Genomic DNA, 26620 nt, shown 5'->3' with positions numbered 1-26620 from the left:
ACTCTAGTGTTATATTACATCTCTGTAGGTTTATGACCACTCTAGTGTTATATTACATCTCTGTAGTGTAGGTTTATGAACACTCTAGTGTTATATTACATCTCTGTAGTGTAGGTTTATGACCACTCTAGTGTTATATTACATATCTGTAGTGTAGGTTTATGAACACTCTAGTGTTATATTACATCTCTGTAGTGTAGGTTTATGACCACTCTAGTGTTATATTACATATCTGTAGTGTAGGTGTATGACCACTCTAGTGTTATATTACATCTCTGTAGGTTTATGACCACTCTAGTGTTATATTACATATCTGTAGTGTAGGTTTATTACCACTCTAGTGTTATATTACATATCTGTAGTGTAGGTTTAACACCACTTTAGTGTGATATTACATCTCTGTAGTGTAGGTTTATGACCACTCTAGTGTTATATTACATATCTGTAGTGTAGGTGTATGACCACTCTAGTGTTATATTACATCTCTGTAGGTTTATGACCACTCTAGTGTTATATTACATATCTGTAGTGTAGGTTTATGGCCACTCTAGTGTTATATTACATCTCTGTAGTGTAGGTTTATGCCACTCTAGTGTTATATTACATCTCTGTAGGTTTATGACCACTCTAGTGTTATATTACATCTCTGTAGTGTAGGTTTATGAACACTCTAGTGTTATATTACATATCTGTAGTGTAGATTTATGACCACTCTAGTGTTATATTACATATCTGTAGTGTAGGTGTATGACCACTCTAGTGTTATATTACATCTCTGTAGGTTTATGTCCACTCTAGTGTTATATTACATATCTGTAGTGTAGGTTTATGACCACTGTAGTGTTTTATTACATATCTGTAGGTGTATGACCACTCTAGTGTTATATTACATATCAGTAGGTTTATGAACACTGTAGTGTTATATTACATATCTGTAGGTTTATGACCACTCTAGTGTTATATTACATCTCTGTAGTGTAGGTTTAAGACCACTCTAGTGTTATATTACATGTCTGTAGCGTAGGTTTATGACCACTCTAGTGTTATATTACATCTCTGTAGGTTTATGACCACTCTAGTGTTATATTACATCTCTGTAGTGTAGGTTTATGACCACTCTAGTGTTATATTACATCTCTGTAGTGTAGGTTTATCACCACTCTAGTGTTATATTACATGTCTGTAGTGTAGGTTTATGACCATTTTAGTGTTATATTACATATCTGTAGGTTTATCACCACTCTAGTGTTATATTACATATCTGTAGTGTAGGTTTATGACCACTCTAGTGTTATATTACATCTCTGTAGTGTAGGTTTACGCCACTCTAGTGTTATATTACATCTCTGTAGGTTTATGACCACTCTAGTGTTATATTACATCTCTGTAGTGTAGGTTTATGAACACTCTAGTGTTATATTACATCTCTGTAGTGTAGGTTTATGACCACTCTAGTGTTATATTACATCTCTGTAGTGTAGGTTTATGACCACTCTAGTGTTATATTACATCTCTGTAGTGTAGGTTTATGACCACTCTAGTGTTATATTACATGTCTGTAGGTTTATCACCACTCTAGTGTTATATTACATATCTGTAGTGTAGGTTTATGACCATTTTAGTGTTATATTACATATCTGTAGGTTTATGACCACTCTAGTGTTATATTACATATCTGTAGTGTAGGTTTATGACCACTCTAGTGTTATATTACATCTCTGTAGTGTAGGTTTATGCCACTCTAGTGTTATATTACATCTCTGTAGGTTTATGACCACTCTAGTGTTATATTACATCTCTGTAGTGTAGGTTTATGAACACTCTAGTGTTATATTACATCTCTGTAGTGTAGGTTTATGACCACTCTAGTGTTATATTACATATCTGTAGTGTAGGTTTATGAACACTCTAGTGTTATATTACATCTCTGTAGTGTAGGTTTATGACCACTCTAGTGTTATATTACATCTCTGTAGTGTAGGTTTATGAACACTCTAGTGTTATATTACATCTCTGTAGTGTAGGTTTATGACCACTCTAGTGTTATATTACATATCTGTAGTGTAGGTTTATGACCACTCTAGTGTTATATTACATCTCTGTAGGTTTATAACCACTCTAGTGTTATATTACATCTCTGTAGTGTAGGTTTATGACCACTCTAGTGTTATATTACATCTCTGTAGTGTAGGTTTATAACCACTCTAGTGTTATATTACATCTCTGTAGTGTAGGTTTATGACCACTCTAGTGTTATATTACATGTCTGTAGGTTTATCACCACTCTAGTGTTATATTACATATCTGTAGTGTAGGTTTATGACCATTTTAGTGTTATATTACATATCTGTAGGTTTATGACCACTCTAGTGTTATATTACATATCTGTAGTGTAGGTTTCTGACCACTCTAGTGTTATATTACATCTCTGTAGTGTAGGTTTAAGCCACTCTAGTGTTATTATACATCTCTGTATGTTTATGACCACTCTAGTGTTATATTACATCTCTGTAGTGTAGGTTTATGAACACTCTAGTGTTATATTACATCTCTGTAGTGTAGGTTTATGACCACTCTAGTGTTATATTACATATCTGTAGTGTAGGTTTATGTACACTCTAGTGTTATATTACATCTCTGTAGTGTAGGTTTATGACCACTCTAGTGTTATATTACATCTCTGTAGGTTTATGACCACTCTAGTGTTATATTACATATCTGTAGTGTAGGTTTATGTCCACTCTAGTGTTATATTACATCTCTGTAGTGTAGGTTTAGGCCACTCTAGTGTTATATTACATCTCTGTAGGTTTATGACCACTCTAGTGTTATATTACATCTCTGTAGTGTAGGTTTATGAACACTCTAGTGTTATATTACATATCTGTAGTGTAGATTTATGACCACTCTAGTGATATATTACATATCTGTAGTGTAGGTGTATGACCACTCTAGTGTTATATTACATCTCTGTAGGTTTATGTCCACTCTAGTGTTATATTACATATCTGTAGTGTAGGTTTATGAACACTGTAGTGTTTTATTACATATCTGTAGGTGTATGACCACTCTAGTGTTATATTACATCTCTGTAGGTTTATGACCACTCTAGTGTTATATTACATATCTGTAGTGTAGGTTTATGACCACTGTAGTGTTTTATTACATATCTGTAGTGTTATATTACATCTCTGTAGGTTTATGACCACTCTAGTGTTATATTACATCTCTGTAGTGTAGGTTTATGACCACTCTAGTGTTATATTACATCTCTGTAGTGTAGGTTTATTACCACTCTAGTGTTATATTACATATCTGTAGTGTAGGTTTAACACCACTTTAGTGTGATATTACATCTCTGTAGTGTAGGTTTATGAACACTCTAGTGTTATATTACATATCTGTAGGTTTATGACCACTCTCGTGTTATATTACATATCAGTAGGTTTATGACCACTGTAGTGTTATATTACATATCTGTAGGTTTATGACCACTCTAGTGTTATATTACATCTCTGTAGTGTAGGTTTAAGACCACTCTAGTGTTATATTACATGTCTGTAGCGCAGGTTTATCACCACTCTAGTGTTATATTACATATCTGTAGGTTTATAACCACTCTAGTGTTATATTACATATCTGTAGTGTAGGTGTATGACCATTCTAGTGGTATATTACATCTCTGTAGGTTTATGACCACTCTAGTGTTATATTACATATCTGTAGTGTAGGTTTATTACCACTCTAGTGTTATATTACATATCTGTAGTGTAGGTTTAACACCACTTTAGTGTGATATTACATCTCTGTAGTGTAGGTTTATGACCACTCTAGTGTTATATTACATCTCTGTAGGTTTATGACCACTCTAGTGTTATATTACATATCTGTAGGTTTATAACCACTCTAGTGTTATATTACATATCTGTAGGTTTATAACCACTCTAGTGTTATATTACATCTAAGTAGGTTTATGACCACTCTAGTGTTATATTACATATCTGTAGTGTAGGTTTATGACCACTCTAGTGTTATATTACATATCTGTAGTGTAGGTTTAACACCACTTTAGTGTGATATTACATCTCTGTAGTGTAGGTTTATGACCACTCTAGTGTTATATTACATATATGTAGGTTTATGACCACTCTCGTGTTATATTACATATCAGTAGGTTTATGACCACTGTAGTGTTATATTACATATCTGTAGGTTTATGACCACTCTAGTGTTATATTACATCTCTGTAGGTTTATGACCACTCTAGTGTTATATTACATCTCTGTAGTGTAGGTTTATGACCACTCTAGTGTTATATTACATCTCTGTAGTGTAGGTTTATGACCACTCTAGTGTTATATTACATCTCTGTAGTGTAGGTTTATGACCACTGTAGTGTTATATTACATGTCTGTAGGTTTATCACCACTCTAGTGTTATATTACATATCTGTAGTGTAGGTTTATGACCATTTTAGTGTTATATTACATATCTGTAGGTTTATGACCACTCTATTGTTATATTAGATATCTGTAGTGTAGGTTTATGACCACTCTGGTGTTATATTACATCTCTGTAGTGTAGGTTTATGCCACTCTAGTGTTATATTACATCTCTGTAGGTTTATGACCACTCTAGTGTTATATTACATCTCTGTAGTGTAGGTTTATCAACACTCTAGTGTTATATTACATCTCTGTAGTGTAGGTTTACGACCACTCTAGTGTTATATTACATATCTGTAGTGTAGGTTTATGAACACTCTAGTGTTATATTACATCTCTGTAGTGTAGGTTTATGACCACTCTAGTGTTATATTACATATCTGTAGTGTAGGTGTATGACCACTCTAGTGTTATATTACATCTCTGTAGGTTTATGACCACTCTAGTGTGATATTACATCTCTGTAGGTTTATGACCACTCTAGTGTTATATTACATATCTGTAGTGTAGGTTTATTACCACTCTAGTGTTATATTACATATCTGTAGTGTAGGTTTAACAACACTTTAGTGTGATATTACATCTCTGTAGTGTAGGTTTATGACCACTCTAGTGTTATATTACAAATCTGTAGGTTTATGACCACTCTCGTGTTATATTACATATCAGTAGGTTTATGACCACTGTAGTGTTATATTACATATCTGTAGGTTTATGACCACTCTAGTGTTATATTACATCTCTGTAGTGTAGGTTTAAGACCACTCTAGTGTTATATTACATGTCTGTAGCGTAGGTTTATGACCACTCTAGTGTTATATTACATCTCTGTAGGTTTATGACCACTCTAGTGTTATATTACATATCTGTAGGTTTATAACCACTCTAGTGTTATATTACATATCTGTAGTGTAGGTGTATGACCACTCTAGTGTTATATTACATATCTGTAGGTTTATGACCACTCTAGTGTTATATTACATATCTGTAGTGTAGGTTTATTACCACTCTAGTGTTATATTACATATCTGTAGTGTAGGTTTAACACCACTTTAGTGTGATATTACATCTCTGTAGTGTAGGTTTATGAACACTCTAGTGTTATATTACATCTCTGTAGTGTAGGTTTATGACCACTCTAGTGTTATATTACATATCTGTAGTGTAGGTGTATGACCACTCTAGTGTTATATTACATCTCTGTAGGTTTATGACCACTCTAGTGTTATATTACATCTCTGTAGGTTTATGACCACTCTAGTGTTATATTACATATCTGTAGTGTAGGTTTATTACCACTCTAGTGTTATATTACATATCTGTAGTGTAGGTTTAACACCACTTTAGTGTGATATTACATCTCTGTAGTGTAGGTTTATGACCACTCTAGTGTTATATTACAAATCTGTAGGTTTATGACCACTCTCGTGTTATATTACATATCAGTAGGTTTATGACCACTGTAGTGTTATATTACATATCTGTAGGTTTATGACCACTCTAGTGTTATATTACATCTCTGTAGTGTAGGTTTAAGACCACTCTAGTGTTATATTACATGTCTGTAGCGTAGGTTTATGACCACTCTAGTGTTATATTACATCTCTGTAGGTTTATGACCACTCTAGTGTTATATTACATATCTGTAGGTTTATAACCACTCTAGTCTTATATTACATATCTGTAGTGTAGGTGTATGACCACTCTAGTGTTATATTACATCTCTGTAGGTTTATGACCACTCTAGTGTTATATTACATATCTGTAGTGTAGGTTTATTACCACTCTAGTGTTATATTACATATCTGTAGTGTAGGTTTAACACCACTTTAGTGTGATATTACATCTCTGTAGTGTAGGTTTATGACCACTCTAGTGTTATATTACATATCTGTAGGTTTATGACCACTCTCGTGTTATATTACATATCAGTAGGTTTATGACCACTGTAGTGTTATATTACATATCTGTAGGTTTATGACCACTCTAGTGTTATATTACATCTCTGTAGTGTAGGTTTAAGACCACTCTAGTGTTATATTACATGTCTGTAGCGTAGGTTTATGACCACTCTAGTGTTATATTACATCTCTGTAGGTTTATGACCATTCTAGTGTTATATTACATCTCTGTAGTGTAGGTTTATGACCACTCTAGTGTTATATTACATCTCTGTAGTGTAGGTTTATGACCACTCTAGTGTTATATTACATCTCTGTATTGTAGGTTTATGACCACTCTAGTGTTATATTACATGTCTGTAGGTTTATCACCACTCTAGTGTTATATTACATATCTGTAGTGTAGGTTTATGACCATTTTAGTGTTATATTACATATCTGTAGGTTTATGACCACTCTAGTGTTATATTACATATCTGTAGTGTAGGTTTATTACCACTCTAGTGTTATATTACATCTCTGTAGTGTAGGTTTAAGCCACTCTAGTGTTATATTACATCTCTGTAGGTTTATGAACACTCTAGTGTTATATTACATCTCTGTAGTGTAGGTTTATGAACACTCTAGTGTTATATTACATCTCTGTAGTGTAGGTTTATGACCACTCTAGTGTTATATTACATATCTGTAGTGTAGGTTTATGAACACTCTAGTGTTATATTACATCTCTGTAGTGTAGGTTTATGACCACTCTAGTGTTATATTACATATCTGTAGTGTGGATGTATGACCACTCTAGTGTTATATTACATCTCTGTAGGTTTATTACCACTCTAGTGTTATATTACATATCTGTAGTGTAGGTTTATGTCCACTCTAGTGTTATATTACATCTCTGTAGTGTAGGTTTATGCCACTCTAGTGTTATATTACATCTCTGTAGGTTTATGACCACTCTAGTGTTATATTACATCTCTGTAGTGTAGGTTTATGAACACTCTAGTGTTATATTACATCTCTGTAGTGTAGATTTATGACCACTCTAGTGTTATATTACATATCTGTAGTGTAGGTGTATGACCACTCTAGTGTTATATTACATCTCTGTAGGTTTATGACCACTCTAGTGTTATATTACATATCTGTAGTGTAGGTTTATGACCACTGTAGTGTTTTATTACATATCTGTAGGTGTATGACCACTCTAGTGTTATATTACATCTCTGTAGGTTTATGACCACTCTAGTGTTATATTACATATCTGTAGTGTAGGTTTATGACCACTGTAGTGTTTTATTACATATCTGTAGGTGTATGACCACTCTAGTGTTATATTACATCTCTGTAGGTTTATGACCACTCTAGTGTTATATTACATCTCTGTAGTGTAGGTTTATGAACACTCTAGTGTTATATTACATATCTGTAGTGTAGATTTATGACCACTCTAGTGATATATTACATATCTGTAGTGTAGGTGTATGACCACTCTAGTGTTATATTACATCTCTGTAGGTTTATGTCCACTCTAGTGTTATATTACATATCTGTAGTGTAGGTTTATGAACACTGTAGTGTTTTATTACATATCTGTAGGTGTATGACCACTCTAGTGTTATATTACATCTCTGTAGGTTTATGACCACTCTAGTGTTATATTACATATCTGTAGTGTAGGTTTATGACCACTGTAGTGTTTTATTACATATCTGTAGTGTTATATTACATCTCTGTAGGTTTATGACCACTCTAGTGTTATATTACATCTCTGTAGTGTAGGTTTATGACCACTCTAGTGTTATATTACATCTCTGTAGTGTAGGTTTACTTACCACTCTAGTGTTATATTACATATCTGTAGTGTAGGTTTAACACCACTTTAGTGTGATATTACATCTCTGTAGTGTAGGTTTATGACCACTCTAGTGTTATATTACATATCTGTAGGTTTATGACCACTCTCGTGTTATATTACATATCAGTAGGTTTATGACCACTGTAGTGTTATATTACATATCTGTAGGTTTATGACCACTCTAGTGTTATATTACATCTCTGTAGTGTAGGTTTAAGACCACTCTAGTGTTATATTACATGTCTGTAGCGCAGGTTTATCACCACTCTAGTGTTATATTACATATCTGTAGGTTTATAACCACTCTAGTGTTATATTACATATCTGTAGTGTAGGTGTATGACCATTCTAGTGGTATATTACATCTCTGTAGTGTAGGTTTATGACCACTCTAGTGTTATATTACATCTCTGTAGGTTTATGACCACTCTAGTGTTATATTACATAGTCTGTAGGTTTATAACCACTCTAGTGTTATATTACATATCTGTAGGTTTATAACCTCTCTAGTGTTATATTACATCTAAGTAGGTTTATGACCACTCTAGTGTTATATTACATATCTGTAGTGTAGGTTTATGACCACTCTAGTGTTATATTACATATCTGTAGTGTAGGTTTAACACCACTTTAGTGTGATATTACATCTCTGTAGTGTAGGTTTATGACCACTCTAGTGTTATATTACATATCTGTAGTGTAGGTGTATGACCACTCTAGTGTTATATTACATATCTGTAGGTGTATGACCACTCTAGTGTTATATTACATATCTGTAGGTTTATGACCACTCTAGTGTTATATTACATATCTGTAGTGTAGGTTTATTACCACTCTAGTGTTATATTACATATCTGTAGTGTAGGTTTAACACCACTTTAGTGTGATATTACATCTCTGTAGTGTAGGTTTATGAACACTCTAGTGTTATATTACATCTCTGTAGTGTAGGTTTATGACCACTCTAGTGTTATATTACATATCTGTAGTGTAGGTGTATGACCACTCTAGTGTTATATTACATCTCTGTAGGTTTATGACCACTCTAGTGTTATATTACATCTCTGTAGGTTTATGACCACTCTAGTGTTATATTACATATCTGTAGTGTAGGTTTATTACCACTCTAGTGTTATATTACATATCTGTAGTGTAGGTTTAACACCACTTTAGTGTGATATTACATCTCTGTAGTGTAGGTTTATGACCACTCTAGTGTTATATTACAAATCTGTAGGTTTATGACCACTCTCGTGTTATATTACATATCAGTAGGTTTATGACCACTGTAGTGTTATATTACATATCTGTAGGTTTATGACCACTCTAGTGTTATATTACATCTCTGTAGTGTAGGTTTAAGACCACTCTAGTGTTATATTACATGTCTGTAGCGTAGGTTTATGACCACTCTAGTGTTATATTACATCTCTGTAGGTTTATGACCACTCTAGTGTTATATTACATATCTGTAGGTTTATAACCACTCTAGTCTTATATTACATATCTGTAGTGTAGGTGTATGACCACTCTAGTGTTATATTACATCTCTGTAGGTTTATGACCACTCTAGTGTTATATTACATATCTGTAGTGTAGGTTTATTACCACTCTAGTGTTATATTACATATCTGTAGTGTAGGTTTAACACCACTTTAGTGTGATATTACATCTCTGTAGTGTAGGTTTATGACCACTCTAGTGTTATATTACATATCTGTAGGTTTATGACCACTCTCGTGTTATATTACATATCAGTAGGTTTATGACCACTGTAGTGTTATATTACATATCTGTAGGTTTATGACCACTCTAGTGTTATATTACATCTCTGTAGTGTAGGTTTAAGACCACTCTAGTGTTATATTACATGTCTGTAGCGTAGGTTTATGACCACTCTAGTGTTATATTACATCTCTGTAGGTTTATGACCATTCTAGTGTTATATTACATCTCTGTAGTGTAGGTTTATGACCACTCTAGTGTTATATTACATCTCTGTAGTGTAGGTTTATGACCACTCTAGTGTTATATTACATCTCTGTATTGTAGGTTTATGACCACTCTAGTGTTATATTACATGTCTGTAGGTTTATCACCACTCTAGTGTTATATTACATATCTGTAGTGTAGGTTTATGACCATTTTAGTGTTATATTACATATCTGTAGGTTTATGACCACTCTAGTGTTATATTACATATCTGTAGTGTAGGTTTATTACCACTCTAGTGTTATATTACATCTCTGTAGTGTAGGTTTAAGCCACTCTAGTGTTATATTACATCTCTGTAGGTTTATGAACACTCTAGTGTTATATTACATCTCTGTAGTGTAGGTTTATGAACACTCTAGTGTTATATTACATCTCTGTAGTGTAGGTTTATGACCACTCTAGTGTTATATTACATATCTGTAGTGTAGGTTTATGAACACTCTAGTGTTATATTACATCTCTGTAGTGTAGGTTTATGACCACTCTAGTGTTATATTACATATCTGTAGTGTGGATGTATGACCACTCTAGTGTTATATTACATCTCTGTAGGTTTATTACCACTCTAGTGTTATATTACATATCTGTAGTGTAGGTTTATGTCCACTCTAGTGTTATATTACATCTCTGTAGTGTAGGTTTATGCCACTCTAGTGTTATATTACATCTCTGTAGGTTTATGACCACTCTAGTGTTATATTACATCTCTGTAGTGTAGGTTTATGAACACTCTAGTGTTATATTACATCTCTGTAGTGTAGATTTATGACCACTCTAGTGTTATATTACATATCTGTAGTGTAGGTGTATGACCACTCTAGTGTTATATTACATCTCTGTAGGTTTATGACCACTCTAGTGTTATATTACATATCTGTAGTGTAGGTTTATGACCACTGTAGTGTTTTATTACATATCTGTAGGTGTATGACCACTCTAGTGTTATATTACATCTCTGTAGGTTTATGACCACTCTAGTGTTATATTACATATCTGTAGTGTAGGTTTATGACCACTGTAGTGTTTTATTACATATCTGTAGGTGTATGACCACTCTAGTGTTATATTACATCTCTGTAGGTTTATGACCACTCTAGTGTTATATTACATCTCTGTAGTGTAGGTTTATGAACACTCTAGTGTTATATTACATATCTGTAGTGTAGATTTATGACCACTCTAGTGATATATTACATATCTGTAGTGTAGGTGTATGACCACTCTAGTGTTATATTACATCTCTGTAGGTTTATGTCCACTCTAGTGTTATATTACATATCTGTAGTGTAGGTTTATGAACACTGTAGTGTTTTATTACATATCTGTAGGTGTATGACCACTCTAGTGTTATATTACATCTCTGTAGGTTTATGACCACTCTAGTGTTATATTACATATCTGTAGTGTAGGTTTATGACCACTGTAGTGTTTTATTACATATCTGTAGTGTTATATTACATCTCTGTAGGTTTATGACCACTCTAGTGTTATATTACATCTCTGTAGTGTAGGTTTATGACCACTCTAGTGTTATATTACATCTCTGTAGTGTAGGTTTACTTACCACTCTAGTGTTATATTACATATCTGTAGTGTAGGTTTAACACCACTTTAGTGTGATATTACATCTCTGTAGTGTAGGTTTATGACCACTCTAGTGTTATATTACATATCTGTAGGTTTATGACCACTCTCGTGTTATATTACATATCAGTAGGTTTATGACCACTGTAGTGTTATATTACATATCTGTAGGTTTATGACCACTCTAGTGTTATATTACATCTCTGTAGTGTAGGTTTAAGACCACTCTAGTGTTATATTACATGTCTGTAGCGCAGGTTTATCACCACTCTAGTGTTATATTACATATCTGTAGGTTTATAACCACTCTAGTGTTATATTACATATCTGTAGTGTAGGTGTATGACCATTCTAGTGGTATATTACATCTCTGTAGGTTTATGACCACTCTAGTGTTATATTACATATCTGTAGTGTAGGTTTATTACCACTCTAGTGTTATATTACATATCTGTAGTGTAGGTTTAACACCACTTTAGTGTGATATTACATCTCTGTAGTGTAGGTTTATGACCACTCTAGTGTTATATTACATCTCTGTAGGTTTATGACCACTCTAGTGTTATATTACATATCTGTAGGTTTATAACCACTCTAGTGTTATATTACATATCTGTAGGTTTATAACCTCTCTAGTGTTATATTACATCTAAGTAGGTTTATGACCACTCTAGTGTTATATTACATATCTGTAGTGTAGGTTTATGACCACTCTAGTGTTATATTACATATCTGTAGTGTAGGTTTAACACCACTTTAGTGTGATATTACATCTCTGTAGTGTAGGTTTATGACCACTCTAGTGTTATATTACATATCTGTAGTGTAGGTGTATGACCACTCTAGTGTTATATTACATCTCTGTAGGTTTATGACCACTCTAGTGTTATATTACATATCTGTAGTGTAGGTTTATGGCCACTCTAGTGTTATATTACATCTCTGTAGTGTAGGTTTATGCCACTCTAGTGTTATATTACATCTCTGTAGGTTTATGACCACTCTAGTGTTATATTACATCTCTGTAGTGTAGGTTTATGAACACTCTAGTGTTATATTACATATCTGTAGTGTAGATTTATGACCACTCTAGTGTTATATTACATATCTGTAGTGTAGGTGTATGACCACTCTAGTGTTATATTACATCTCTGTAGGTTTATGTCCACTCTAGTGTTATATTACATATCTGTAGTGTAGGTTTATGACCACTGTAGTGTTTTATTACATATCTGTAGGTGTATGACCACTCTAGTGTTATATTACATATCAGTAGGTTTATGAACACTGTAGTGTTATATTACATATCTGTAGGTTTATGACCACTCTAGTGTTATATTACATCTCTGTAGTGTAGGTTTAAGACCACTCTAGTGTTATATTACATGTCTGTAGCGTAGGTTTATGACCACTCTAGTGTTATATTACATCTCTGTAGGTTTATGACCACTCTAGTGTTATATTACATCTCTGCAGTGTAGGTTTATGACCACTCTAGTGTTATATTACATCTCTGTAGTGTAGGTTTATCACCACTCTAGTGTTATATTACATGTCTGTAGTGTAGGTTTATGACCATTTTAGTGTTATATTACATATCTGTAGGTTTATCACCACTCTAGTGTTATATTACATATCTGTAGTGTAGGTTTATGACCACTCTAGTGTTATATTACATCTCTGTAGTGTAGGTTTAAGCCACTCTAGTGTTATATTACATCTCTGTAGGTTTATGACCACTCTAGTGTTATATTACATCTCTGTAGTGTAGGTTTATGAACACTCTAGTGTTATATTACATCTCTGTAGTGTAGGTTTATGACCACTCTAGTGTTATATTACATCTCTGTAGTGTAGGTTTATGACCACTCTAGTGTTATATTACATCTCTGTAGTGTAGGTTTATGACCACTCTAGTGTTATATTACATGTCTGTAGGTTTATCACCACTCTAGTGTTATATTACATATCTGTAGTGTAGGTTTATGACCATTTTAGTGTTATATTACATATCTGTAGGTTTATGACCACTCTAGTGTTATATTACATATCTGTAGTGTAGGTTTATGACCACTCTAGTGTTATATTACATCTCTTTAGTGTAGGTTTATGCCACTCTAGTGTTATATTACATCTCTGTAGGTTTATGACCACTCTAGTGTTATATTACATCTCTGTAGTGTAGGTTTATGAACACTCTAGTGTTATATTACATCTCTGTAGTGTAGGTTTATGACCACTCTAGTGTTATATTACATATCTGTAGTGTAGGTTTATGAACACTCTAGTGTTATATTACATCTCTGTAGTGTAGGTTTATGACCACTCTAGTGTTATATTACATCTCTGTAGTGTAGGTTTATGAACACTCTAGTGTTATATTACATCTCTGTAGTGTAGGTTTATGACCACTCTAGTGTTATATTACATATCTGTAGTGTAGGTTTATGACCACTCTAGTGTTATATTACATCTCTGTAGGTTTATAACCACTCTAGTGTTATATTACATCTCTGTAGTGTAGGTTTATGACCACTCTAGTGTTATATTACATCTCTGTAGTGTAGGTTTATAACCACTCTAGTGTTATATTACATCTCTGTAGTGTAGGTTTATGACCACTCTAGTGTTATATTACATGTCTGTAGGTTTATCACCACTCTAGTGTTATATCACATATCTGTAGTGTAGGTTTATGACCATTTTAGTGTTATATTACATATCTGTAGGTTTATGACCACTCTAGTGTTATATTACATATCTGTAGTGTAGGTTTCTGACCACTCTAGTGTTATATTACATCTATGTAGTGTAGGTTTAATCCACTCTAGTGTTATTATACATCGCTGTATGTTTATGACCACTCTAGTGTTATATTACATCTCTGTAGTGTAGGTTTATGAACACTCTAGTGTTATATTACATCTCTGTAGTGTAGGTTTATGACCACTCTAGTGTTATATTACATATCTGTAGTGTAGGTTTATGTACACTCTAGTGTTATATTACATCTCTGTAGTGTAGGTTTATTACCACTCTAGTGTTATATTACATCTCTGTAGGTTTATGACCACTCTAGTGTTATATTACATATCTGTAGTGTAGGTTTATGTCCACTCTAGTGTTATATTACATCTCTGTAGTGTAGGTTTAGGCCACTCTAGTGTTATATTACATCTCTGTAGGTTTATGACAACTCTAGTGTTATATTACATCTCTGTAGTGTAGGTTTATGAACACTCTAGTGTTATATTACATCTCTGTAGTGTAGGTTTATGACCACTCTAGTGTTATATTACATCTCTGTAGGTTTATGACCACTCTAGGGTTATATTACATCTCTGTAGTGTAGGTTTATGAACACTCTAGTGTTATATTACATCTCTGTAGTGTAGGTTTATGACCACTCTAGTGTTATATTACATCTCTGTAGTGTAGGTGTATGTCCACTCTAGTGTTATATTACATCTCTGTAGGTTTATGACCACTCTAGTGTTATATTACATATCTGTAGTGTAGGTTTATGACCACTCTAGTGTTATATAACATATCTGTAGTGTAGGTTTATGACCACTCTAGTGTTATATTACATCTCTGTAGGGTAGGTTTATGACCACTCTAGTGTTATATTACATCTCTGTAGTGTAGGTTTATGAACACTCTAGTGTTATATTACATCTCTGTAGTGTAGGTTTATGACCACTCTAGTGTTATATTACATCTCTGTAGGTTTATGACCACTCTAGGGTTATATTACATCTCTGTAGTGTAGGTTTATGAACACTCTAGTGTTATATTACATCTCTGTAGTGTAGGTTTATGACCACTCTAGTGTTATATTACATCTCTGTAGTGTAGGTGTATGACCACTCTAGTGTTATATTACATCTCTGTAGGTTTATGACCACTCTAGTGTTATATTACATATCTGTAGTGTAGGTTTATGACCACTCTAGTGTTATATAACATATCTGTAGTGTAGGTTTATGACCACTCTAGTGTTATATTACATCTCTGTAGCGTAGGTTTATGACCACTCTAGTGTTATATTACATCTCTGTAGTGTAGGTTTATGACCACTCTAGTGTTATATTACATCTCTGTAGTGTAGGTTTATGACCACTGTAGTGTTTTATTACATATCTGTAGGTGTATGACCACTCTAGTGTTATATTACATCTCTGTAGGTTTATGACCATTCTAGTGTTATATTACATCTCTGTAGTGTAGGTTTAAGCCACTCTAGTGTTATATTACATCTCTGTAGGTTATAACCACTCTAGTGTTATATTACATCTCTGTAGTGTAGGTTTATGAACACTCTAGTGTTATATTACATCTCTGTAGTGTAGGTTTATGACCACTCTAGTGTTATATTACATCTCTGTAGGTTTATGACCACTCTAGGGTTATATTACATCTCTGTAGTGTAGGTTTATGACCACTCTAGTGTTATATTACATATCTGTAGTGTAGGTGTATGACCACTCTAGTGTTATATTACATCTCTGTAGTGTAGGTTTATGACCACTCTAGTGTTATATTACATATCTGTAGGTTTATAACCACTCTAGTGTTATATTACATATCTGTAGTGTAGGTGTATGACCACTCTAGTGTTATATTACATCTCTGTAGGTTTATGACCACTCTAGTGTTATATTACATATCTGTAGTGTAAGTTTAACACCACTCTAGTGTGATATTACATCTCTGTAGTGTAGGTTTATGACCACTCTAGTGTTATATTACATATCTGTAGGTTTATAACCACTCTAGTGTTATATTACATATCTGTAGTGTAGGTGTATGACCACTCTAGTGTTATATTACATCTCTGTAGGTTTATGACCACTCTGGTGTTATATTACATATCTATAGTGTAGGTTTATTACCACTCTAGTGTTATATTACATATCTGTAGTGTAGGTTTAACACCACTTTAGTGTGATATTACATCTCTGTAGTGTAGGTTTATGACCACTCTAGTGTTATATTACATATCTGTAGGTTTATGACCACTCTCGTGTTATATTACATATCAGTAGGTTTATGACCACTGTAGTGTTATATTACATATCTGTAGGTTTATGACCACTCTAGTGTTATATTACATCTCTGTAGTGTAGGTTTAAGACCACTCTAGTGTTATATTACATGTCTGTAGCGTAGGTTTATGACCACTCTAGTGTTATATTACATCTCTGTAGGTTTATGACCACTCTAGTGTTATATTACATATCTGTAGTGTAGGTTTATGACCACTCTAGTGTTATATAACATATCTGTAGTGTAGGTTTACGACCACTCTAGTGTTATATTACATCTCTGTAGCGTAGGTTTATGACCACTCTAGTGTTATATTACATCTCCGTAGTGTAGGTTTATGACCACTCTAGTGTTATATTACATATCTGTAGTGTAGGTTTATGAACACTCTAGTGTTATTTTACATATCTGTAGTGTAGGTTTATGACCACTCTAGTGTTATATTACATCTCTGTAGGTTTATCACCACTCTAGGGTTATATTACATCTCTGTAGTGTAGGTTTATGAACACTCTAGTGTTATATTACATCTCTGTAGTGTAGGTTTATGACCACTCTAGTGTTATATTACATCTCTGTAGTGTAGGTGTATGACCACTCTAGTGTTATATTACATCTCTGTAGGTTTATGACCACTCTAGTGTTATATTACATCTCTGTAGCGTAGGTTTATGACCACTCTAGTGTTATATTACATCTCTGTAGTGTAGGTTTATGACCACTCTAGTGTTATACTACATCTCTGTAGTGTAGGTTTATGACCACTGTAGTGTTTTATTACATATCTGTAGGTGTATGTCCACTCTAGTGTTATATTACATCTCTGTAGGTTTATGACCACTCTAGTGTTATATTACATCTCTGTAGTGTAGGTTTATGCCACTCTAGTGTTATATTACATCTCTGTAGGTTTATGACCACTCTAGTGTTATATTACATCTCTGTAGTGTAGGTTTATGAACACTCTAGTGTTATATTACATCTCTGTAGTGTAGGTTTATGTCCACTCTAGTGTTATATTACATCTCTGTAGGTTTATGTCCACTCTAGTGTTATATTACATATCTGTAGTGTAGGTTTATGACCACTCTAGTGTTATATAACATATCTGTAGTGTAGGTTTATGACTACTCTAGTGTTATATTACATCTCTGTAGCGTAGGTTTATGACCACTCTAGTGTTATATTACATCTCTGTAGTGTAGGTTTATGACCACTCTAGTGTTATATTACATCTCTGTAGTGTAGGTTTATGACCACTGTAGTGTTTTATTACATATCTGTAGGTGTATGACCACTCTAGTGTTATATTACATCTCTGTAGGTTTATGACCACTCTAGTGTTATATTACATCATCTCTGTAGGTTTATGACCACTCTAGTGTTATATTACATCTCTGTAGTGTAGGTTTATGAACACTCTAGTGTTATATTACATCTCTGTAGTGTAGGTTTATGACCACTCTAGTGTTATATTACATCTCTGTAGGTTTATGTCCACTCTAGTGTTATATTACATATCTGTAGTGTAGGTTTATGACCACTCTAGTGTTATATAACATATCTGTAGTGTAGGTTTATGACTACTCTAGTGTTATATTACATCTCTGTAGCGTAGGTTTATGACCACTCTAGTGTTATATTACATCTCTGTAGTGTAGGTTTATGACCACTCTAGTGTTATATTACATCTCTGTAGTGTAGGTTTATGACCACTGTAGTGTTTTATTACATATCTGTAGGTGTATGACCACTCTAGTGTTATATTACATCTCTGTAGGTTTATGACCACTCTAGTGTTATATTACATCTCTGTAGTGTAGGTTTAAGCCACTCTAGTGTTATATTACATCTCTGTAGGTTTATGTCCGCTCTAGTGTTATATTACATCTCTGTAGTGTAGGTTTATGAACACTCTAGTGTTATATTACATCTCTGTAGTGTAGGTTTATGACCACTCTAGTGTTATATTACATCTCTGTAGGTTTATGACCACTCTAGTGTTATATTACATATCTGTAGTGTAGGTTTATGACCACTCTAGTGTTATATAACATATCTGTAGTGTAGGTTTATGACCACTCTAGTGTTATATTACATCTCTGTAGTGCAGGTTTATGAACACTCTAGTGTTATATTACATCTCTGTAGTGTAGGTTTATGACCACTCTAGTGTTATATTACATATCTGTAGTGTAGGTGTATGACCACTCTAGTGTTATATTACATCTCTGTAGGTTTATAACCACTCTAGTGTTATATTACATATCTGTAGTGTAGGTTTATGACCACTCTAGTGTTATATTACATCTCTGTAGCGTAGGTTTATGTCCACTCTAGTGTTATATTACATCTCTGTAGTGTAGGTTTATGACCACTCTAGTGTTATATTACATCTCTGTAGTGTAGGTTTATGACCACTCTAGTGTTATATTACATATCTGTAGTGTAGGTTTATGAACACTCTAGTGTTATATTACATATCTGTAGTGTAGGTTTATGACCACTGTAGTGTTTTATTACATATCTGTAGGTGTATGACCACTCTAGTGTTATATTACATCTCTGTAGGTTTATGACCACTCTAGTGTTATATTACATATCTGTAGTGTAGGTTTATGACCACACTAGTGTTATATTACATCTCTGTAGTGTAGGTTTATAACCACTCTAGTGTTATATTACATCTCTGTAGGTTTATTTCCACTCTAGGGTTATATTACATCTCTGTAGTGTAGGTTTATGAACACTCTAGTGTTATATTACATCTCTGTAGTGTAGGTTTATGACCACTCTAGTGTTATATTACATATCTGTAGTGTAGGTGTATGACCACTCTAGTGTTATATTACATGTCTGTAGGTTTATCACCACTCTAGTGTTATATTACATCTCTGTAGGTTTATGACCACTCTAGTGTTATATTACATATCTGTAGTGTAGGTTTATGTCCACTCTAGTGTTATATTACATCTCTGTAGGTTTATGACCACTCTAGGGTTATATTACATCTCTGTAGTGTAGGTTTATGAACACTCTAGTGTTATATTACATCTCTGTAGTGTAGGTTTATGACCACTCTAGTGTTATATTACATCTCTGTAGTGTAGGTGTATGACCACTCTAGTGTTATATTACATCTCTGTAGGTTTATGACCACTCTAGTGTTATATTACATATCTGTAGTGTAGGTTTATGACCACTCTAGTGTTATATAACATATCTGTAGTGTAGGTTTATGACCACTCTAGTGTTATATTACATCTCTGTAGCGTAGGTTTATGACCACTCTAGTGTTATATTACATCTCTGTAGTGTAGGTTTATGACCACTCTAGTGTTATATTATATCTCTGTAGTGTAGGTTTATGACCACTGTAGTGTTTTATTACATATCTGTAGGTGTATGACCACTCTAGTGTTATATTACATCTCTGTAGGTTTATGACCACTCTAGTGTTATATCACATATCTGTAGTGTAGGTTTATGACCATTTTAGTGTTATATTACATATCTGTAGGTTTATGACCACTCTAGTGTTATATTACATATCTGTAGTGTAGGTTTCTGACCACTCTAGTGTTATATTACATCTCTGTAGTGTAGTTTTAATCCACTCTAGTGTTATTATACATCGCTGTATGTTTATGACCACTCTAGTGTTATATTACATCTCTGTAGTGTAGGTTTATGAACACTCTAGTGTTATATTACATCTCTGTAGTGTAGGTTTATGACCACTCTAGTGTTATATTACATATCTGTAGTGTAGGTTTATGTACACTCTAGTGTTATATTACATCTCTGTAGTGTAGGTTTAATACCACTCTAGTGTTATATTACATCTCTGTAGGTTTATGACCACTCTAGTGTTATATTACATATCTGTAGTGTAGGTTTATGTCCACTCTAGTGTTATATTACATCTCTGTAGTGTAGGTTTAGGCCACTCTAGTGTTATATTACATCTCTGTAGGTTTATGACCACTCTAGTGTTATATTACATCTCTGTAGTGTAGGTTTATGAACACTCTAGTGTTATATTACATCTCTGTAGTGTAGGTTTATGACCACTCTAGTGTTATATTACATCTCTGTAGGTTTATGACCACTCTAGGGTTATATTACATCTCTGTAGTGTAGGTTTATGAACACTCTAGTGTTATATTACATCTCTGTAGTGTAGGTTTATGACCACTCTAGTGTTATATTACATCTCTGTAGTGTAGGTGTATGTCCACTCTAGTGTTATATTACATCTCTGTAGGTTTATGACCACTCTAGTGTTATATTACATATCTGTAGTGTAGGTTTATGACCACTCTAGTGTTATATAACATATCTGTAGTGTAGGTTTATGACCACTCTAGTGTTATATTACATCTCTGTAGGGTAGGTTTATGACCACTCTAGTGTTATATTACATCTCTGTAGTGTAGGTTTATGAACACTCTAGTGTTATATTACATCTCTGTAGTGTAGGTTTATGACCACTCTAGTGTTATATTACATCTCTGTAGGTTTATGACCACTCTAGGGTTATATTACATCTCTGTAGTGTAGGTTTATGAACACTCTAGTGTTATATTACATCTCTGTAGTGTAGGTTTATGACCACTCTAGTGTTATATTACATCTCTGTAGTGTAGGTGTATGACCACTCTAGTGTTATATTACATCTCTGTAGGTTTATGACCACTCTAGTGTTATATTACATATCTGTAGTGTAGGTTTATGACCACTCTAGTGTTATATAACATATCTGTAGTGTAGGTTTATGACCACTCTAGTGTTATATTACATCTCTGTAGCGTAGGTTTATGACCACTCTAGTGTTATATTACATCTCTGTAGTGTAGGTTTATGACCACTCTAGTGTTATATTACATCTCTGTAGTGTAGGTTTATGACCACTGTAGTGTTTTATTACATATCTGTAGGTGTATGACCACTCTAGTGTTATATTACATCTCTGTAGGTTTATGACCATTCTAGTGTTATATTACATCTCTGTAGTGTAGGTTTAAGCCACTCTAGTGTTATATTACATCTCTGTAGGTTATAACCACTCTAGTGTTATATTACATCTCTGTAGTGTAGGTTTATGAACACTCTAGTGTTATATTACATCTCTGTAGTGTAGGTTTATGACCACTCTAGTGTTATATTACATCTCTGTAGGTTTATGACCACTCTAGGGTTATATTACATCTCTGTAGTGTAGGTTTATGACCACTCTAGTGTTATATTACATATCTGTAGTGTAGGTGTATGACCACTCTAGTGTTATATTACATCTCTGTAGTGTAGGTTTATGACCACTCTAGTGTTATATTACATATCTGTAGGTTTATAACCACTCTAGTGTTATATTACATATCTGTAGTGTAGGTGTATGACCACTCTAGTGTTATATTACATCTCTGTAGGTTTATGACCACTCTAGTGTTATATTACATATCTGTAGTGTAAGTTTAACACCACTCTAGTGTGATATTACATCTCTGTAGTGTAGGTTTATGACCACTCTAGTGTTATATTACATATCTGTAGGTTTATAACCACTCTAGTGTTATATTACATATCTGTAGTGTAGGTGTATGACCACTCTAGTGTTATATTACATCTCTGTAGGTTTATGACCACTCTGGTGTTATATTACATATCTATAGTGTAGGTTTATTACCACTCTAGTGTTATATTACATATCTGTAGTGTAGGTTTAACACCACTTTAGTGTGATATTACATCTCTGTAGTGTAGGTTTATGACCACTCTAGTGTTATATTACATATCTGTAGGTTTATGACCACTCTCGTGTTATATTACATATCAGTAGGTTTATGACCACTGTAGTGTTATATTACATATCTGTAGGTTTATGACCACTCTAGTGTTATATTACATCTCTGTAGTGTAGGTTTAAGACCACTCTAGTGTTATATTACATGTCTGTAGCGTAGGTTTATGACCACTCTAGTGTTATATTACATCTCTGTAGGTTTATGACCACTCTAGTGTTATATTACATATCTGTAGTGTAGGTTTATGACCACTCTAGTGTTATATAACATATCTGTAGTGTAGGTTTACGACCACTCTAGTGTTATATTACATCTCTGTAGCGTAGGTTTATGACCACTCTAGTGTTACATTACATCTCCGTAGTGTAGGTTTATGACCACTCTAGTGTTATATTACATATCTGTAGTGTAGGTTTATGAACACTCTAGTGTTATTTTACATATCTGTAGTGTAGGTTTATGACCACTGTAGTGTTTTATTACATATCTGTAGGTGTATGACCACTCTAGTGTTATATTACATCTCTGTAGGTTTATGACCACTCTAGTGTTATATTACATATCTGTAGTGTAGGTTTATGACCACTCTAGTGTTATATTACATCTCTGTAGGTTTATCACCACTCTAGGGTTATATTACATCTCTGTAGTGTAGGTTTATGAACACTCTAGTGTTATATTACATCTCTGTAGTGTAGGTTTATGACCACTCTAGTGTTATATTACATCTCTGTAGTGTAGGTGTATGACCACTCTAGTGTTATATTACATCTCTGTAGGTTTATGACCACTCTAGTGTTATATTACATCTCTGTAGCGTAGGTTTATGACCACTCTAGTGTTATATTACATCTCTGTAGTGTAGGTTTATGACCACTCTAGTGTTATACTACATCTCTGTAGTGTAGGTTTATGACCACTGTAGTGTTTTATTACATATCTGTAGGTGTATGTCCACTCTAGTGTTATATTACATCTCTGTAGGTTTATGACCACTCTAGTGTTATATTACATCTCTGTAGTGTAGGTTTATGCCACTCTAGTGTTATATTACATCTCTGTAGGTTTATGACCACTCTAGTGTTATATTACATCTCTGTAGTGTAGGTTTATGAACACTCTAGTGTTATATTACATCTCTGTAGTGTAGGTTTATGACCACTCTAGTGTTATATTACATCTCTGTAGGTTTATGTCCACTCTAGTGTTATATTACATATCTGTAGTGTAGGTTTATGACCACTCTAGTGTTATATAACATATCTGTAGTGTAGGTTTATGACTACTCTAGTGTTATATTACATCTCTGTAGCGTAGGTTTATGACCACTCTAGTGTTATATTACATCTCTGTAGTGTAGGTTTATGACCACTCTAGTGTTATATTACATCTCTGTAGTGTAGGTTTATGACCACTGTAGTGTTTTATTACATATCTGTAGGTGTATGACCACTCTAGTGTTATATTACATCTCTGTAGGTTTATGACCACTCTAGTGTTATATTACATCTCTGTAGTGTAGGTTTAAGCCACTCTAGTGTTATATTACATCTCTGTAGGTTTATGTCCGCTCTAGTGTTATATTACATCTCTGTAGTGTAGGTTTATGAACACTCTAGTGTTATATTACATCTCTGTAGTGTAGGTTTATGACCACTCTAGTGTTATATTACATCTCTGTAGGTTTATGACCACTCTAGTGTTATATTACATATCTGTAGTGTAGGTTTATGACCACTCTAGTGTTATATAACATATCTGTAGTGTAGGTTTATGACCACTCTAGTGTTATATTACATCTCTGTAGTGCAGGTTTATGAACACTCTAGTGTTATATTACATCTCTGTAGTGTAGGTTTATGACCACTCTAGTGTTATATTACATATCTGTAGTGTAGGTGTATGACCACTCTAGTGTTATATTACATCTCTGTAGGTTTATAACCACTCTAGTGTTATATTACATATCTGTAGTGTAGGTTTATGACCACTCTAGTGTTATATTACATCTCTGTAGCGTAGGTTTATGTCCACTCTAGTGTTATATTACATCTCTGTAGTGTAGGTTTATGACCACTCTAGTGTTATATTACATCTCTGTAGTGTAGGTTTATGACCACTCTAGTGTTATATTACATATCTGTAGTGTAGGTTTATGAACACTCTAGTGTTATATTACATATCTGTAGTGTAGGTTTATGACCACTGTAGTGTTTTATTACATATCTGTAGGTGTATGACCACTCTAGTGTTATATTACATCTCTGTAGGTTTATGACCACTCTAGTGTTATATTACATATCTGTAGTGTAGGTTTATGACCACACTAGTGTTATATTACATCTCTGTAGTGTAGGTTTATAACCACTCTAGTGTTATATTACATCTCTGTAGGTTTATTTCCACTCTAGGGTTATATTACATCTCTGTAGTGTAGGTTTATGAACACTCTAGTGTTATATTACATCTCTGTAGTGTAGGTTTATGACCACTCTAGTGTTATATTACATATCTGTAGTGTAGGTGTATGACCACTCTAGTGTTATATTACATGTCTGTAGGTTTATCACCACTCTAGTGTTATATTACATCTCTGTAGGTTTATGACCACTCTAGTGTTATATTACATATCTGTAGTGTAGGTTTATGTCCACTCTAGTGTTATATTACATCTCTGTAGGTTTATGACCACTCTAGGGTTATATTACATCTCTGTAGTGTAGGTTTATGAACACTCTAGTGTTATATTACATCTCTGTAGTGTAGGTTTATGACCACTCTAGTGTTATATTACATCTCTGTAGTGTAGGTGTATGACCACTCTAGTGTTATATTACATCTCTGTAGGTTTATGACCACTCTAGTGTTATATTACATATCTGTAGTGTAGGTTTATGACCACTCTAGTGTTATATAACATATCTGTAGTGTAGGTTTATGACCACTCTAGTGTTATATTACATCTCTGTAGCGTAGGTTTATGACCACTCTAGTGTTATATTACATCTCTGTAGTGTAGGTTTATGACCACTCTAGTGTTATATTATATCTCTGTAGTGTAGGTTTATGACCACTGTAGTGTTTTATTACATATCTGTAGGTGTATGACCACTCTAGTGTTATATTACATCTCTGTAGGTTTATGACCACTCTAGTGTTATATTACATCTCTGTAGTGTAGGTTTATTCCACTCTAGTGTTATATTACATCTCTGTAGGTTTATGACAGCTCTAGTGTTATATTACATCTCTGTAGTGTAGGTTTATGAACACTCTAGTGTTATATTACATCTCTGTAGTGTAGGTTTATGACCACTCTAGTGTTATATTACATCTCTGTAGGTTTATGACCACTCTAGGGTTATATTACATCTCTGTAGTGTAGGTTTATGAACACTCTAGTGTTATATTACATCTCTGTAGTGTAGGTTTATGACCACTCTAGTGTTATATTACATATCTGTAGTGTAGGTGTACGACCACTCTAGTGTTATATTACATCTCTGTAGTGTAGGTTTATGACCACTCTAGTGTTATATTACATCTCTGTAGTGTAGGTTTATGACCACTGTAGTGTTTTATTACATATCTGTAGTAGTATGACCACTCTAGTGTTATATTACATCTCTGTAGGTTTATGAAAACTCTAGTGTTATATTACATATCTGTAGTGTAGGTTTATGACCACGCTAGTGTTATATTACATATCTGTAGTGTAAGTTTAACACCACTCTAGTGTGATATTACATCTCTGTAGTGTAGGTTTATGACCACTCTAGTGTTATATTACATATCTGTAGGTTTATAACCACTCTAGTGTTATATTACATATCTGTAGTGTAGGTGTATGACCACTCTAGTGTTATATTACATCTCTGTAGGTTTATGACCACTCTAGTGTTATATTACATATCTGTAGGTTTATAACCACTCTAGTGTTATATTACATATCTGTAGTGTAGGTGTATGACCACTCTAGTGTTATAT

This window comes from Salmo salar, chromosome 11, assembly GCF_965601325.2.
Source record: "Salmo salar chromosome 11, fSalSal1, whole genome shotgun sequence".
NCBI classification, from domain to species: domain Eukaryota; kingdom Metazoa; phylum Chordata; class Actinopteri; order Salmoniformes; family Salmonidae; genus Salmo; species Salmo salar.
This window is presented reverse-complemented; position numbering follows the sequence as displayed.